At 42.7% G+C, this 16,646-nt stretch overlaps 1 protein-coding gene across 2 annotated transcripts in view; it reads right to left on the bottom strand.

The window, feature by feature from the left end:
- DAAM1 (dishevelled associated activator of morphogenesis 1) overlaps nucleotides 1–16,646 on the bottom strand; it is a 188,778-nt gene that overhangs the window by 171,739 nt on the left and 393 nt on the right. The gene's annotated exons all lie outside the window — the stretch shown is intronic.

Here is a 16,646-nt window from a genome sequence, read left to right as displayed (position 1 = left end):
ACGGACCACAGGACGAACAGAGGGTGTGAATTTCCCTAACTGGGGACACAGACAGCAATAAAAACCTTACAGGTTCTAATCTCTTTCCACTCTATCAAAAACTATGAAAAAAACCTGTAAAAGCATAACTCCAGTCCAATTTAGTTTTTGTTTTGGGTAAAGTGGACAAGGCTTGGGGAATTTTCATATGCCTGTGACGTCAGCACAAGAAAACATTAGAAGTGCTGGTCACCAAGACAAAAAGGCAGAGAGAGGAAAGCTAGTCAGTGGTTCCTTCCTTGCTGCTTTTAGTATTCCAGTGGGAAACCTTTTTAATCACTTCCTATGCAAAATCAATACAAACCTTGTTACAGAGGGTTTAGGGTTGGCATCCTGGGTAGGTTGAGGTTTTAGAATTTGGAATGAAGACTTTTTTGTGGCGTGCAATGACTGGTTATGCAGTTTCTGGGCACAATGAGGCCTTGAGGGTGCCCTGTGCAGGAAACCAAGTGTCTGAAACTAGGCAGGAGTACTACACCGGTGGTTGTAGGGTCCAAAACCTTTAATTGTGTTATAGACATAATAATTGTATTATAGAGAGATAAAAACAAACATGTTTCAGGGGGATTACACAATACAGACTTCATCAGGGCTTGGGGGCTGTCTGGAAATGATGGCACTCAGGGAACTTTGAAAGACTGGACAATCTTGCTCTTTTATACCCTTCTAAATAGGCTTTAGCAGCTGCTGGTAATACTTCTTGGGGTTCAGGAATTGTGCAAATACCTGAAATATGTTGTCCACTTTATTCGGTGAATGATGAAATTAACAATATTTGATTCTACAACCACTTGTGCAGCACACTTGACTCTTCTCAGATTCCAGCACTATAAACCTGACTGAAGCTCCAACCTTATATTGATAGATTTTCTAAATCTCGACATTCGTTCCTCACTGAACATACATCCAATCTGAATTGCACTGGTGTATGACAGTTCACATAAACCATATGTAACACACATACTGCTAAACAGTTTAAAAGAGTAACTCCACTTTCATGGGGAAAAAAAAAAAAAAAAGGAAAAAAACAATATAGCGTACACAATTTCGACACTACTCATTGTTATTGAATGGTATTAAAAATTACCCTTTCCTTTTCAATCTGCAGCCATTGTAATTTTCAGAAAATGCAATGCAATATGGCAACCTGGAGCTGTTCTGTACACAGAATGTCTACTGACCACACCCAGAAACATTTTCTGCTTGTGTGATTGGCTCACCAATTTTCCCAGAATTCTGCCGAGAGGGCCATACACATACAATTTTCTGAAGACTTTTTCCTTTAGACTTACCAAAACCATATAATATGAGGTCAAACCTAAATACTTTCAATTTGTATGCAATCTGGCAGGCCCTTGCACTACATAGAAAAGGTAAATCTGAAGGAAATCTAACCACAAAAGTTGGATAGTGTGTATCCAGCTTAAGATACAAGTCAGATTTCTGGCATTCCCTGAAACAAAAATGTCATTTTTGGTGAGATACTCCCAATAGGAACACGCCTAAAGGGGTGCAGGCCCAACAGCTTTCCTCATTAGTGCTCTACAACTGCCACAGCTGACTGAAAATTATGAAGCCACTCCCATTAGAAATACTCAGCACAGGAGAACAGAGGAACAAACAATTTCTTAAGAATAACAAAAAGGTAGGACTCTGCAACAAAGTTTCCTAAAATCCTTGTAATGTACATAGATTTCCCAGAGGGGAATGTATTTTTCTCAACAAAAGTAGAGTTACGCTTTAAATCATGATCATCCAATACTCAACTAGGATACTTATAATAGTAGGCACCCTGCAGGTTCTTCAATATACTAGAGAGAATGGCACCTTTCCACGCCCTGTGAAGTGCTCAGTGCCATGCATTAAAAGAAAACCAGACCATATCCAAGGCAATTACACCTGGTACCTAAATGTTGTATTTAGGTCACAATACAGAATCATTTAGACTCGATGCACACTAGCGCGACTTGTCAGCCTGACAAGTCGCACTCCCTCGCGGTCCATTGACTGCTACAGGACCCGTTCTAATAGGAGCGACACAAGTCGCTCCGACTTAGAAAAAGGGTCCTGTACTACTTCGGGGCGACCTCGGAGCGACTTGCATAGACTTCCATTATGTGAAGTCCATGCAAGTCGCTGCGAAGTTGCGGTGCATGGAAATGCACAAGTCGCCCCCAAAGTAGTACAGAGTCGTGCCGCCCCAGTGTGAACCGACTCTTAAAGAGAATGTTAGCCCTATATTTTTTATTCCTGATATGCATCTGGAGTTTATGTATTTGTGTTAAAATGTATCCTGTTCTTTTTACATTGCCTCCTTTGTGTAAAATACCTGGGGAGCCTGCCAATCCCCCTGCTTTCCTATTTCAAACTGACTATGCTAGGCATAGAAGCACATTCTTCCTGGCGTGGCCAGTTGTCTGGCTGTGCAGGGAGCACAGCCTGCCTATCCTCCAATCGCCAAGACTTATCCTGACACACCCTCTCTGCACAGCCATTCATGGGAAGAACAGTGTACTGTTTGACACAAGCCCTGCACAGTGCAATCTGTCAACAGAGGTCATGTGATCACTTATTTAAACTGAAAGGGTTGTTTTACCAGGTAATGGTACACATATACTTCAAGAGCTACCAAAACCTGGATTTTGCCATGTACTGTATAAAGTTTTTTTTCTTCTTTTTAGTTTCTTTTTGTAAAAGTGCAGCATACCATTTTTTTTAGTATTGGAAAGAAGAGGAATGTTTATGGAGATGCATATTAAAACTATACTGTGCATATGGTGAATTTTATATGCATTTTTCCTGTGCCTTGATTTCAGGAGTGTACATGAAACCGTATCTACAGCCTTTTTTTTTTTTTTTTTTTTGATAGAGTGGGGAAGGGCTACTAGGACCATTATTTTATTTATTTTTGTTTTGTCTGTGCCCCAGTGGGCACTTGCTATCTGACAGACAACAGGAACATAGAAAAAAATAAAAAAAATCTCTTCAAAAATCACAAAGCAACTAATTCTTGGGCAGTTTTCGCCTGAACATGTGTCCATATTGGAAAGGTTACCATCACTTCTTGTTCCAGCAACATCCATAAAGGTATTGAATATCCCATAACTTTCTGTCCCAAGGTCGATGCTAACCAGGACAAATAAAAAGGGCGAATACAGACAGCAATAAAAACCTGATAGTGTTCTAAGCCTCTGGAATTGAAGGGATATTGAGTGTTATTTGTTATATTTTAGACTTGATTTCACCCCAATTACCATTTAAGAGACATTCAGGGCTCATTTATACAGCTGATTTGGGCTGTACACCACCACAAATCTGAGCATTTCTATGAAGCCAGTATGCACACTTGTGTGTGTGATCAGCCACAGCCAGCAGCATGTACAAAATCAATGACAGACGCTGTGACTGTTTGCATGTAGCTTTACATCTGAGCAGTTACAGTCAGGTCCATAAATATTGGGAAATCGACACAATTCTAATCTTTTTGGCTCTATATACCAGTGATCCCCAACCATGGTCCGTGGATCAAATGGTACCGGTCCGCCCAAAGAACATTACATTATTTCCATTTTAGAAAAAAACATTAATTTTTTTTTTAGAATAGGGTGGACCCGGGGCGCAGAGCAGTGCGCCCTGAGCCCACCCATTTGTGTGACAATAACGAATGAATATTCGCTATTGTCACATGTATCCTCCTCCTGGCCAATCAGGAAGCGGGTCCGAGACCCGTTTCCTGATTGGCCGAAAGGCAAACCCATGCCATTGGCCAAGGAGGGGGGGGGGGGGGGGACTCGGAGACGCGGGGAGACTGATAAGCCGCTGCTGCAAATCAGGTAAGTGCACTGTTCACTGTGCACTGATTGGGGGCAAGCTGTGGCAGTCTGCATTGACGCCCCCCTCAGCGGGCCACGGAAAAATTATTAAACGCTGACCGGTCCGCGGCGATAAAAAAGGTTGCTATACACCACCACAATGGATATGAAATGAAACAAACAAGATGTGCTTTAACTGCAGACATTCAGCTTTAATTTGAGGGTATTTACATCCAAATCAGGGGAAAGGTGTAAGAATTACAACAGTTTGAATATGTGCCTCTCACTTTTTAAGGGACCAAAAGTAATGGGACAATAGGCTGCTCAGCTGTTCCATGGCCGGGTGTGCGTTTATTCCCTCATTATCCATTTACAAGGTAAAAGGTCCAGAGTTCATTTCATGTGTGCTATTTGCATTTGGAATCTGTTGCTGTCAACTCTCAATATGGGATCCAAAGAGCTGTCACTATCAGTGAAGCAAGCCATCATTAGGCTGAAAAAACAAAACAAACCCATCAGAGAGATAGCAAAAACATTAGGTGTGGCCAAATCAACTGTTTGGAACATCCTTAAAAAAGAAAGAACGCACCGGTGAGCTCAGCAACACCAAAGGACACGGAAGACCACGGAAAACAACTGTGGTGGATGACCGAAGAATTCTTTCCCTGGTGAAGAAAACACCCTTCACAACAGTTGGCCAGATCACCACATACACCTACCTTCTGGAGAGTGTTCTTGAAGGTCTTCTCTTGATTGTTGACTTTGACACAGAGTGAATACAGAGGGTTCACCACAAGATGTAAACCATTGGTGAGCCTCAAAAACAGGAAGGCCAGATTAGAGTTTGCCAAACAACATCTAAAAAAGCCTTCACAGTTCTGGAACAACATCCTATGGACAGATGAGACCAAGATCAACTTGTACCAGAGTGATGGGAAGAGAAGAATATGGAGAAGGAAAGGAACTGCTCATGATCCAAAGCATACCACCTCATCAGTGAAGCATGGTGGTGGTAGTGTCATGGCGTGGGCATGTATGGCTGCCAATGGAACTGGTTCTCTTTTATTTATTGATAGGACTGCTGACAAAAGCAGCAGAATGAATCCTGAAGTGTTTCGGGCAATATTATCTGCTCATATTCAGCCAAATGCTACAGAACTCATTGGAGAGCGCTTCACAGTGCAGATGTACAATGACCCAAAGCATACTGCGAAAACAACCAAAGAGTTTTTTAAGGGAAACCAGAATCCGATTGAGCATGCAATTCACCTGCGGAAGACAAAACTGAAGGGAAAATGCCCCAAGAACAAGCAGGAACTGATAACAGTTGCAGTAGAGGCCTGGCAGAGCATCACCAGGGATGAAACCCAGTGTCTGGTGAGGTCTATGCATTCCAGACTTCAGGCTGTAATTGACTGCAAAGGATTTGCAGCCAAGTATTAAAAAGTGAAGTTTGATTTATGTTTGTTAATCTGTCCCATTACTTTTGGTCCCTTAAAAAGTGGGATGAACATATACAAACTATTGTAATTTCTACACCGTTCACCCGGTTTGTTTCATTTCAAATCCATTGTGGTGGTGTATAGAGCAAAAAAGATTAGAATTGTGTCGATGTCCCAATATTTATGGACCTGACTGTATATGCTATTAGGACAGATGAAGCGCCGCTGTGAAAATAAAACCTTACTGCATTACATATTAAATATCTATTTTTACTTAATAGGTTGATATTATAAATACCAACTTGAAATAAATCACACTGCTTTGGACCCATTTCATCAACTTTCTGAAAACTGCTTATGAGGTTTTTGCACATACACTATATTACCAAAACTATTGGGACACCTGCCTTTCCACGCACATGAACTTTAATGGCATTCCAATCTTCGTCTGCAGGGTTCAATATTGAGTTGGCCCACCCTTTACAACTTTAACAGCTTCAACTCTTCTGGGAAGGCTCTCCACAAGGTTTAGGAGTGTGTGTCTATGGGATTGTTTGACCATTTTTCCAGATAGGCCTTCTCGTACACATCAGTGCCTGACCCAACAAATGTATGTCTCACAGTCTCCACTCTAATTCATCCCAAATGTGTTCTATCTGGTTGAGGTCAGGACCCTGCAGGCCAGTCAAGTTCCTCCACCTCAAACTTGCCCATCCAGGTCTTTATGGACCTTGATATATGGTGTGGGGTTATATTTCAGGGATTGGGCTTGGCCCCTTAGTTCCAGTGAAGGGAACTCTTAAGGTGCCAGCCTACCAAGACATTATGGACAACTTCATGCTCCCAACTTCGTGGGAACAGTTTGGGAATAACCCCTTTCTGTTCCAACAAGACTGTGCACCAGTGCACAAATAAGGTCCATAAAAGACATGGATGAGCGAGTTTGGGGCTGGAGGAACCTTGACTGGCCTGCACAGAGTCCTGACCGCAACCCGATAGAACACATTTGGAGCGAATTAGAGCAGAAACTGCGAGCCAGGCCTTCTCGTCCACATTAGTGCCTGACCTCACAAATGCGCTTCTGATAGAATGGTCAAACATTCCCATAGACGCACTCCTAAAGCTTGTGGACAGCCTTCCCAGAAGAGTTAAAGCGGTTATAGCTGCAAAGGGTGGGCCAACTCAATATTGAACCCTATGGACTAAGACTGGGATGCCATTAAAGCTCATGTGCGTGTAAAAGGCAGGCATTCCAATACTTTTGGTAATATGTATGTAGCGTAGCCCAAGTGAAGATGGGCCCATGAAACCCCAAACGAGTTGTCTGTTTTATGGCATGCCTTAGGCAAATTAAATCGAATGAAGAACCTCCAATATTGCTCAGTTTATTTTCACATTCTATAGCATGAACAGGGTCAGCATTGGAAGGGGCAGGGGAGTTTTTGGTAGAAAGTGGATGAAGTTTCATGTCAGAGAAAATCTTGGGAATAAGGAGGGTGTTGGCCAGAATGTGCCTTCTGCATCCTGGCAAGTGTCCCCTGGCTGATCCACTAATGGGAGCTCACATGAGATAGAAAACTGTGTGTATTGTGCAGTTATCACTATGTACATTGTGCTGTGTGCAACAAACTTCAAACTATCTGCATGGAATTTGCAAGTTCTCCCTGCACCTGCCTGGGTTTCCTCCCACACCCCAGAAACATGCTGGTTGGTTTATTGGCTCTGGTCTAAATTGGCCCTAGTATGTGTGTGTGCATGTGAAGAAGGGACCTTAGATTGTAAGCTCCTTGGGGGCAGGGACTGATGTGAATGTACAGTATGTAAAATGCTACATAAACTGTAGATGCTATATAAATACCTATAATAAAAATATAAAATAAAATAAACCCATTCCATGCACTGCAGAGTAGGTTAGATATGCTACGCCATTCCACTCTAAACGCTTTGCGCCAAGTTATATATTCTCTACCACTACGAATCAGAGTGTGCATGTATTAAAGTGGAATTAAAGGCTGGGAGGCCATGGGAGCATATGCCATATTGTGAAAAGTATACTTGAACCCTATGTCAAACTTGGCTCCCAGTCTGCCCCTCCTCCAGAGATGACAGCTCTGTATTCTCACCCACCCCTGCCACATTCTCTGATGCCTATTCCACATTGGACATCTTCTCTTATTCAGTCATTGGGCGGCCAATGATGATGCAACGCCTACACATGCGTGCTGCCATTGCATCATCCCAACACCGAGATGCAGAGGGTGTACACACACACACACACAAAAGTACAAAAGGCAAAGGAGTGTTTTGGTAGAAGTTAAAATAAATCAATAAAACAAATAAAAAAAATGATTTCCCATTGAGAGCTGATGTCTTTAGCAGTTGGCAGGCTCACGCAATCTTTTAATTCAACAATCTGCGATGTTAACTCTGCTGCTGAAAAGAAGCCATCGCCAGCAGCGAATAGTATATCTGACAATACTTTCTGCAAGATGTCAATAAAGGATGTAACCTGCTACCTTGTATTGCAACAATTTCCTCCCTGGGGATTTACTGGAAGGCCAGAACAAAACTCACTCCACCCAAAGTCTCTTGATACTGTATTGTACTGCCTGCTATGGAAACCAGTGCTGTGACGACAAAGGATTCTCCTGTTTTCGTGATGTGCCATGAGGAAAGCAGCTCCCGTGGTAATCACACACCTTCCACTTCATAATATGTTCATACTTTAAAAAGAAGCAGCAAATAAGTGTGAATCAATTGAAACTGGGCAATTCAGATTTGGGTGACGAAATGACTGCAGAAATCAGCTGGGGGGCTCGTTTTGATTCCAACAAACAGTTTCAAGGGACCAAAAGACTTGTGTTCCAAGTCACATGAAAAAAATAAAATAAAACGTAGTGCTGAATTTATAAGGTTACATTTACCGGTGGCGTAGCAGTGCCAGTAGATTCTTGCCGGTGGTACTAAACCATGCCTGGGACACTGTGTGCAACCCAGCAGTAGCGGTCAGCGGTGGTTATCAGTGTAGTACTCTGTACAAATCAATGGCAAATGCTGCCGCTCTTCGCATGTAATGGGTGTCTGGGGATCAAAGTGTGTCGGTTACCTCTGTTGTGGCTGCCAAGTTCTGTAATCCCTACACTTCATTTGCTGTATGGACCATTGCGGACACAGTGCTACGAATGGGGTCTTTTCCATCAAAGGCCGTATCTCAAGTGAAACAACAGCAAGAGCACCTGCTCCAGAAACGTGTAGACAGTGGATAAGGTGAGGTTTCCAGCAAAAAACACAAGTAAGTAAGGGAGTTTTATCTTACATATACCTCTATGATTGCAGGAAGCACCTATATGAGGTTCTTCGAGAAGCAGAGAAATTTCCCTTCACTATTTGTCCTTTAGACATAACAGGAGATAGAAAATTTCCATCCCCACCCATGTTCTGGTGGCCACTTAAAATTTTGGATTTTGCTAAATGTTCATTGGTCCTGGGACAATTTGAGTAGGTGGATCTCCCTAGTAAGAACGCAGACACTAATAAAAAGTCTTAGAGAGATTTTAACTCATCAACACTTTCCAAAATTTAGTTTTAAAGTTTTTTGCTTTAGATAAACTCTACATATACCTGTGGCGAGGTTGAATAAATAGAACTGCTTTTCTTGGCACTACAAGGAAAACCACCTAGATCAGGGGTGCCAAACTTAATTTCACCAGGGGCCGCATCAGCCTTATGGTTGCCCTCTAAGGGCCAGTTGTATCTGTAAGACTATATAAATGTATCTACTCTTTATCATAATAAATAATTGCCTCTGCGTTCGATTATTACTAATTTTAGTAATACCTTAAGACTTAAGCTGTGAGGAGCAGGTGCAGACCAGCACAGAGCCCACTCACACTCCTGTGTGATGCAAGTCTGAAAAAACGAGTCGCACGCCGCTGGCATCATCCACAAGAAATTTTATTGGAGACTGCTTAGACAAAATATCATGGCAGAAACATGTTCTGTCTGAGTAGTATCCAATGAAAAGTTTCTTATGGATGATACCAGCGGTGTGCAAACCTCTGTTCAGCTGGCAAATAATTGTATTTATATCATAACAATTATAAGCCGATGTCCAAGAGCCCCCTGCCCCCTCCCATCATTAGAAGTTAAAAGTCCTCCACCATCTCTTACATCAGTGCTCAGCCCTTGTGCTCCTGCCAAGAGGAAGCTGGGGGTGGAGTTGGGATGCCAAAAGTGCAGGGTCTGGAGGAGGACCAGAAGAGAGCTAGAGTCAACTGCAGAAATTTTCTGAATGGGAAAACGGAGACAAAGGGGTGCTGGGGCTGAACAGAGAGTTGCAGAACCTGTAGGAAGAGTTCTGTCCTTCTCTCTGCTGCCCACTGCTGAGAGGAGGGGGGGGGGGGGAGACAACCCTCTCCACGGATGCATGAAGAAGTGCAGGATCTGGTGGAGGAGTTCTGTCCTATTCTCTGCTGCCAACTGCTGAGACAAGGTGGGGGTGTAGATAAGGAGGGGGGTCAGCAGTTGCAGGAGAGGTGCGAAGGCCACATGAAATGGCCTAAAGGGCCAGATTTGGCCCACAGGCCTTGTGTTTGACACATGTGACCTAGAGTAGTGGTCCTCAACCCTGGCCTACAGGGCCCACTAACAGGCCAGATTTTCAAGATAACTGAAATACATCCCAGGTGATATCATTTGCTGCTCAGTGATTGAAGTACTCTAGTCTGCATCTCCCCAAGGTAATACCTAAAATCTGGCCTGTTAGTGGGCCCTGTAGGCCAGGGTTGAGGACCACTGACCTAGAGGAACCAGAGTGTACCCTTCAGTGTATCTTATGTAGGTTGCATCATGGGAGCCATTCACCTTGCGCACTCTTATTATGTCAAAAGAGTCATATTGGCCCAACCCCCCTACCTTGCTATTGAGCAATGTCCTTAATTCAAACCTTGTCTTACGCTTTGGTCAATAAAGCCCTTAATCCATCCTCTATTTTTGTTCAGTTAGTGATTAAATACACATACTGTGTTTTTTAAGGGGGGGGGGGGGTTAGGTGGCACCCATGGATCTCATCCACATAGTTTGAGGGACCCTGGAATGCTTGTTATGATTTGGCTTTTCAGTTTTCTCCAGGACAGGCAATTCTGATCGAGGTCCTCAACCCCAGAGGCTTTGTATGGTATTGAGTGGGATAAAGCCTCCAGCCACTGGTCCACAATTTGCTGACATCCAGTTTCTTGATTGTGCGGGTGTGCACAGCCCTTTTAGTATAGGGGCTGGCAATATTTCCAAGTACTCAGGAGAGAAGCAAGTGTGTGCATACTAGATGCATGCGTGTCTGTGTACTGACCAAGCTGACGCCTGTCAGTTTAGGCCAGTGTGGAAACAGACGAAGGACCCGAGTGGATCTAGACAACCAGGAGGCTGAATGGGTTTGTAATCTGGTGTTATGCTAAAACACTTGCGATTGAAATGCTGAAATTTCTAACAAATATGGGCAGAAAGCCTTTAAACTGAACTAGGAACTGGATGGAGTCCCTGGAATACCCTACCCTTGAGCTAAACTCCCAAAATAAACACACACGCGTATACATACACTTCCCGATATATTATCAAATGACCATAATACCAAAAGTATTGGGAAGAATGGTCAAACATTTCCATAGATGCACTCCTAAACCTTGTGGACACCCTTCCCAGAACTAAGAGGTAAAGCCAACTCCATATTGAACCCAATGGACTAAGCCTGGGATGCCATTAAAGTTCATGTGCGTGTAAAGGCAGGCGTCCCAATAATTAGTGTATGTGCGTTATGCTGTCACATCCAAGCTACTTCCATATTTTCCAAAGAATCTATCCACAATATGCTGGAAAAAAATAAAAAGGAAACCGGATTTGCTGCTACAGGCAACAAAACCAGTTCTTCCATCAAACAATGAAAAGCAGGAATTAACAGAATCATACAATGTCTGCTTCATTTGAATGATCGGACCTCTCGCTGGGTGTAAAAACACTCCCGACTGAATAAAAATAAATTTCTCCCCTTAACCATGATTTATTGAAAGAGGTGCCGGTTGCTAGGTTCTCTCTTCCTCTCCTCTCTGGTTTATTGTTAATCCCTTGAGACAATCTGAGTGATTGCAAAGGGCTGATGTGAGTAATGAGTTTTCCTTGGTTAAGACTCTAATTAATTTGGCGTGGGGACTTGTTGAAATCTTCATACAAGCAACAAACGTTTACTTCACTCATGCGGTGTTACGAGACATATCTACTATTATTACCATGGTAACAGACTTCCTGCCCAGAGCCAGGCCCACAAATGCCGAGCCTCACTCATCATTTCAGCATGTAGAATACATCTCGCCATTACCCACAATGCCTTGAGTTACATAGTCTAGGCCAGCCATGGACAGTATGTGGCTCTGCAGATAAAAAAAAAAAAAAAAAAAAAAAGTCCCAGAGGTTGGGATTTATAGTTCTTCATCTAAAAGCTTGATGCAGGTCTGAAATCCCTAAACCATGTAGGGCATCATTTTAAATCAGTATTTAACCACTTCAATACTGGGCACTTTTAGTATTGAAGTGCAAGGCCAATTTTCAGCTTTCAACGCTGACGCACTTCGAAAGGACAATTGCGCGGTCATGCAATGCTAGAACCAAAGTTTGTAATTTTTTTGGAGACAGATAGAGTTTTCTTTTGGTGGTATTTAATCACCACTGAGCTTTTTATTTTTTGCTAAACAACTGAAAAAAATAAAAAGTTTTAGTTTGTTACAAAATTTTGTAAAGAAGTAATTTTTCTCCTTTACGGACGGGCACCGATGAGTTGGCACTGATGAGGAGGCACCAATATGCAGCATTGACGGGCACTGTGAGTTGGCACTGATGAGGAGGCACTAATATGCAGCATTTACGGGCACAGACAGGCATTGCTGGGGGGCTACACTGATAATCAATGCACTGATTATTAGTGTAGACACCCTTGTTGCTTATCGGCTCTCCTCTACTCAAGCCCTATCAGCATGAATAGAGGAATGCGATAATCAGCACTCCCTATTTACACTGTGATAAGCTGCGATTGGACACATGACCACGAGGTAAAGAGCCTATGCCAGTGATGGCAAACCTTGGCACCCCAGGTGTTTTGAAACTATACTTCCCATGATGCTCCAATACAGTGCAGAATGCATGAGCATCATGGGAAATGTAGTTCCAAAACATCTGGAGTGCCAAGGTTCGCCATCACTGGCCTATGCCATAGGCGACACCGCCAGACTGATTGCCGTGCTGCGTGCCCATGTGCAAATAGAATATGCTTTTATTTAGTCAGAAAGGAATGGCATGTTTCAAGTTTAAAGTGGTTTCTTGTTTTAGGTCAGTTGAATCTAAAATAAGGCTATTTCAGTTCTGGCTGGACGCTGGTGGACCAAAGCAAAGGTTAATTTGCTGGTAAGCTCCCTGTTGAGATTTGTGTCAAGTAGATTGCATCTCTGGTGCCCATGAAGGCATCACTCACTTGCAGATGGATTCCCCAGTTTTTTTGTATATAATACAATAAGCAAAATCCTTTAAAGAGGTGGGATACCATCATCTGGCTTCGAAATAGCTATAGTCAGTCATCGAGCATAGCTTGGAATGCTAGTAAAGGAGACCTTGTCACCGATTCCCCAAGCCATAATAAATCCGCCCATAGACAGAGCATTTTCCTTCCTGCAACCACAGGTTGCAGGATAGAAAACTGCGTGGTTCCCCATCAAGACTGACCGAATCCCTCCTGTGGAGCCATTGTGTTCTCCCGGTGGGGGGGAATGGGAAGTCATCCCTGCCAGGAGAACACAGCAATTACTGCTAGCAGCTGTAATAGCTGCTAGCAATAATCGCATGTAAAATCCAACAGGCTGATTGTATCCAAGCTGATCGATTGATCAACTTGGGTACATTCAGCCTTCCCACACATGGTTCGAATATCGGCTGGTCCCTGCTGAACTGGCGGAGATTCAAACCATCTATGGCTGGCTTAAGTCTTCATCTGATTTAGCGTGCAGCAACTGTGCAAATGCAGAATTATCTTTGTGCAGGGTCAACATTTTAACGTAATTAAGTACATATAAACTTTCAGATAGTACAGGATTGTACCTTTCTTCGTCCTCCTGAAAACCAATGAAGTTATGTATTACGGACCTCACGTGCTCTTATATCATGATCCGATTACTACGAAATGATCCAAACCATAGTCTGGTTTATATATCATTTGCAGAGCTTCTATCTATCCATGGTCTGTCCATGTGAAGTAGTATACCACAGAGATGAATGGACTGTCTCCAGAGACTGGAGGCCCTCAGGAGAATAAATATGCAATATTTCTGCATATGTGCAGCCAATGAGAGGACAGATTTGCTTCAAAAGAAAGAAATAAAGCTGTGGCTTGGGGTAAGTCATGGTGCCCAGATCAGAGTATAGGAGCATCTGGCCTGGTCTGTAAGATTTCCAGTAATGCATCTAAAAACCTGCATGCATACATGTTGTGTATGAGCGTTGTGGTGTGTTACGTCTTTCTGAATAGTACCCCAATGTAAACTTACAAAAAAAATAAAAAATTCCCCAAAATGAGTGCAGGTACAATTTTTCACACGTTCAGATCCCATACAAATGCAAAGGGCTCCCAAAGCGCAACAGATATCAAAAGTTAAGCAAATAAGTGAATCAGGCCTACATAAAACAAAGATCATACAACCAATTTGATGCACTGCTGCAATGACATTTCTAAAAATGTGGTCAATAAGTTTCTGGAATGTGGCATAGTAATGCAAATGTATTTATTGCACTTTGCATATAATTCTCAAACTCTGTACCACCTAATGAAATAAGCATATTAAAGTCAATTTAACTTAAATTTTTAAAAAGCATAAAATTGTATCAGTTTAGGACAGAAAAAAAAACAAATGCTCACCAACAAGAACATGCGTGTTGCACTGCTGAATAAGTTACTGTATCTTCAAAGAGTTACTTAATGCCTATTATCTACCATTTCCTCAATACCAAAAATAACTGACATTCCAAGGTTAAAAAAAAAGAAAAAAATAATGAATTTGCCTTTGGCGGTAGATGGCATTTTTGTTGAGAACCCAAGACCGTCAAATGTTTGGAGACCAGCCACCAATAACAGATTAGGAATGAAAATCACTGAACACCTTTTGCTCTGGATAGAAACCCTTAAAATAGATTTACAATAGAGGGGTTCAAAAAAAGCCACGACTACAGAAGCATCATAACCAGTAGTAAATCAACTAGTTTTCAGCTTGATTTAGAGTCTGATTAATTCAAATTGGTTACTGAGCTGCCTACTGCAAGCCTACCCCTTACCATCTCCTATAGAGATTAAGCACCTAGACAAGGCTAGGTTCACACCTTTCCATGTTTATGTTTTTTAATGTTTTGCCATGTGCATTTTGCACTTGTGCAGACTCAGGTTTTCAATTAATTTTAATGAAATTTCATGTGCAGTGTTTTTCAAGTTAGTCAATTAACTATTTTAGGCTTGTTACCAGGGGCTGCAAACACATAAAACACACACAAAAAGGGCCCTAAAATGCAAAAAAAAAAAAAAAAACACACAACACAGTCTGAGCGATCTTCAATACTGTGCTACAGCACAGCGCAGCGCATACATTTAAATAGGCTCTGTCTAGAGCAGGGGTCTTCAAACTTTCTAAACAAAGGGCCAGTTTACGGTCCTTCTGACTTAAGGGCAGCTGAACTGTAGGCATTGGGAGTAGAAACGGTCTCAACGTCAGTGGGAATAAACAATGCCCCATCATTGGTGTCCGTGGGAGGAACTGTGCCCCATCACTGGTGTCAGTAGGAGGAACTGCGCCCCATCACTGGTGTCAGTAGGGGGAACTGCGCCCCATCATTGGTGTCAGTAGGGGGAACTGCGCCCCATCATTGGTGTCAGTAGGGGGAACTGCGCCCCATCATTGGTGTCAGTAGGGGGAACTGCGCCCCATCATTGGTGTCAGTAGGGGGAACTGCGCCCCATCATTGGTGTCAGTAGGGGGAACTGCGCCCCATCATTGGTGTCAGTAGGGGGAACCATGGGAGGAACTGTGCCCCATCACTGGTGTCAGTAGGGGGAACTGCGCCCCATCGGTGTCAGTAGGGGGAACTGCGCCCCATCATTGGTGTCAGTAGGGGGAACTGCGCCCCATCATTGGTGTCAGTAGGGGGAACTGTGCCCCATCATTGGTGTCAGTAGGGGGAACTGCGCCCCATCATTGGTGTCCGTGGGAGGGATTGTGCCCCATCATTGGTGTCTGTGGGAGGAATTGTGCCCCATCATTGGTGTCCGTGGGAGGAATTGTGCCCCATCATTGGTGTCCGTGGGAGGAATTGTGCCCCATCATTGGTGTCCGTGGGAGGAATTGTGCCCCATCATTAGTGTCCATGGGAGGGAGGAATTGTGCTCCGCATCTAGTCCCTGGGCTGCAGTTTGAGGACCCCTGATCTAGAACACAGACCTTGAGGACACATGCGTTTCAACACATGCATTAAAATGTGAAAGTGTGAACGGAGCCTTACATGGCAAGTGATTCATTGTAAAGTAAATTTAAATCTCTTTTCTGTGCTGATAAATACTTAAATATAGCCAAAGAGACACTGTATACATAATATTATTATTATTATTCAGGATTTATATAGCACCAACAGTTTCCAATCTAAACGGAGACAGTACAATAAAATACAAGAGCTCATGGGAGCTTACAATCTAATCGGGTGGGACAAGATTGATTTAAAATGTACAGTACAATATTCATTGCACATTAATATACAAAAATGTGGCCAGAGTAAACCAATGTTTGCCTTGTAATGTCCACTCCAAGACTTCCTTACTTTCTTCCTACCTAGGAGTGAATAAAATTTCTCTTTGCTTTTTATACCTAGACAGACAGGCAGTAAGTGGCAAGTCAACAATGTCCAAATTCATTTCTGGGTATAGATCTTCCAGCATGCTGGAAAATGATGCAAGAAATCTATAGATGTAGAAGTGATCTGTGATCAGAAAACAATTCAGAGACTCTGCACCATTCTAGGTTTAGAATTTGGCAGATTTCTGTGATCCAAATACAATATGGTCACTGGGCTACCAAATCTTTAGCTAGAATGTCAGAATTTCCTGATACAATTTGGTTACTATGCGTTCAGTCTGTAGTAGACTATGGCTCATTTCTGTCATCTGAATACCATTCTATTACTGTGTGGCCATTGCCTTGAAAGGTTTGGATGATCATTTTTTTTTAAATAAGATAAAAAAAAATTGCAGCCGACGAGGATAACCAGAGAATACAAATGTCAGCTC

Source organism: Pelophylax lessonae (genome assembly GCF_965119305.1).
Source record: "Pelophylax lessonae genome assembly, chromosome: 13".
Taxonomy (NCBI): domain Eukaryota; kingdom Metazoa; phylum Chordata; class Amphibia; order Anura; family Ranidae; genus Pelophylax; species Pelophylax lessonae.
Note: the sequence above shows the minus strand (reverse complement) of the source record. Positions and strands in the feature narration are given on the sequence as shown.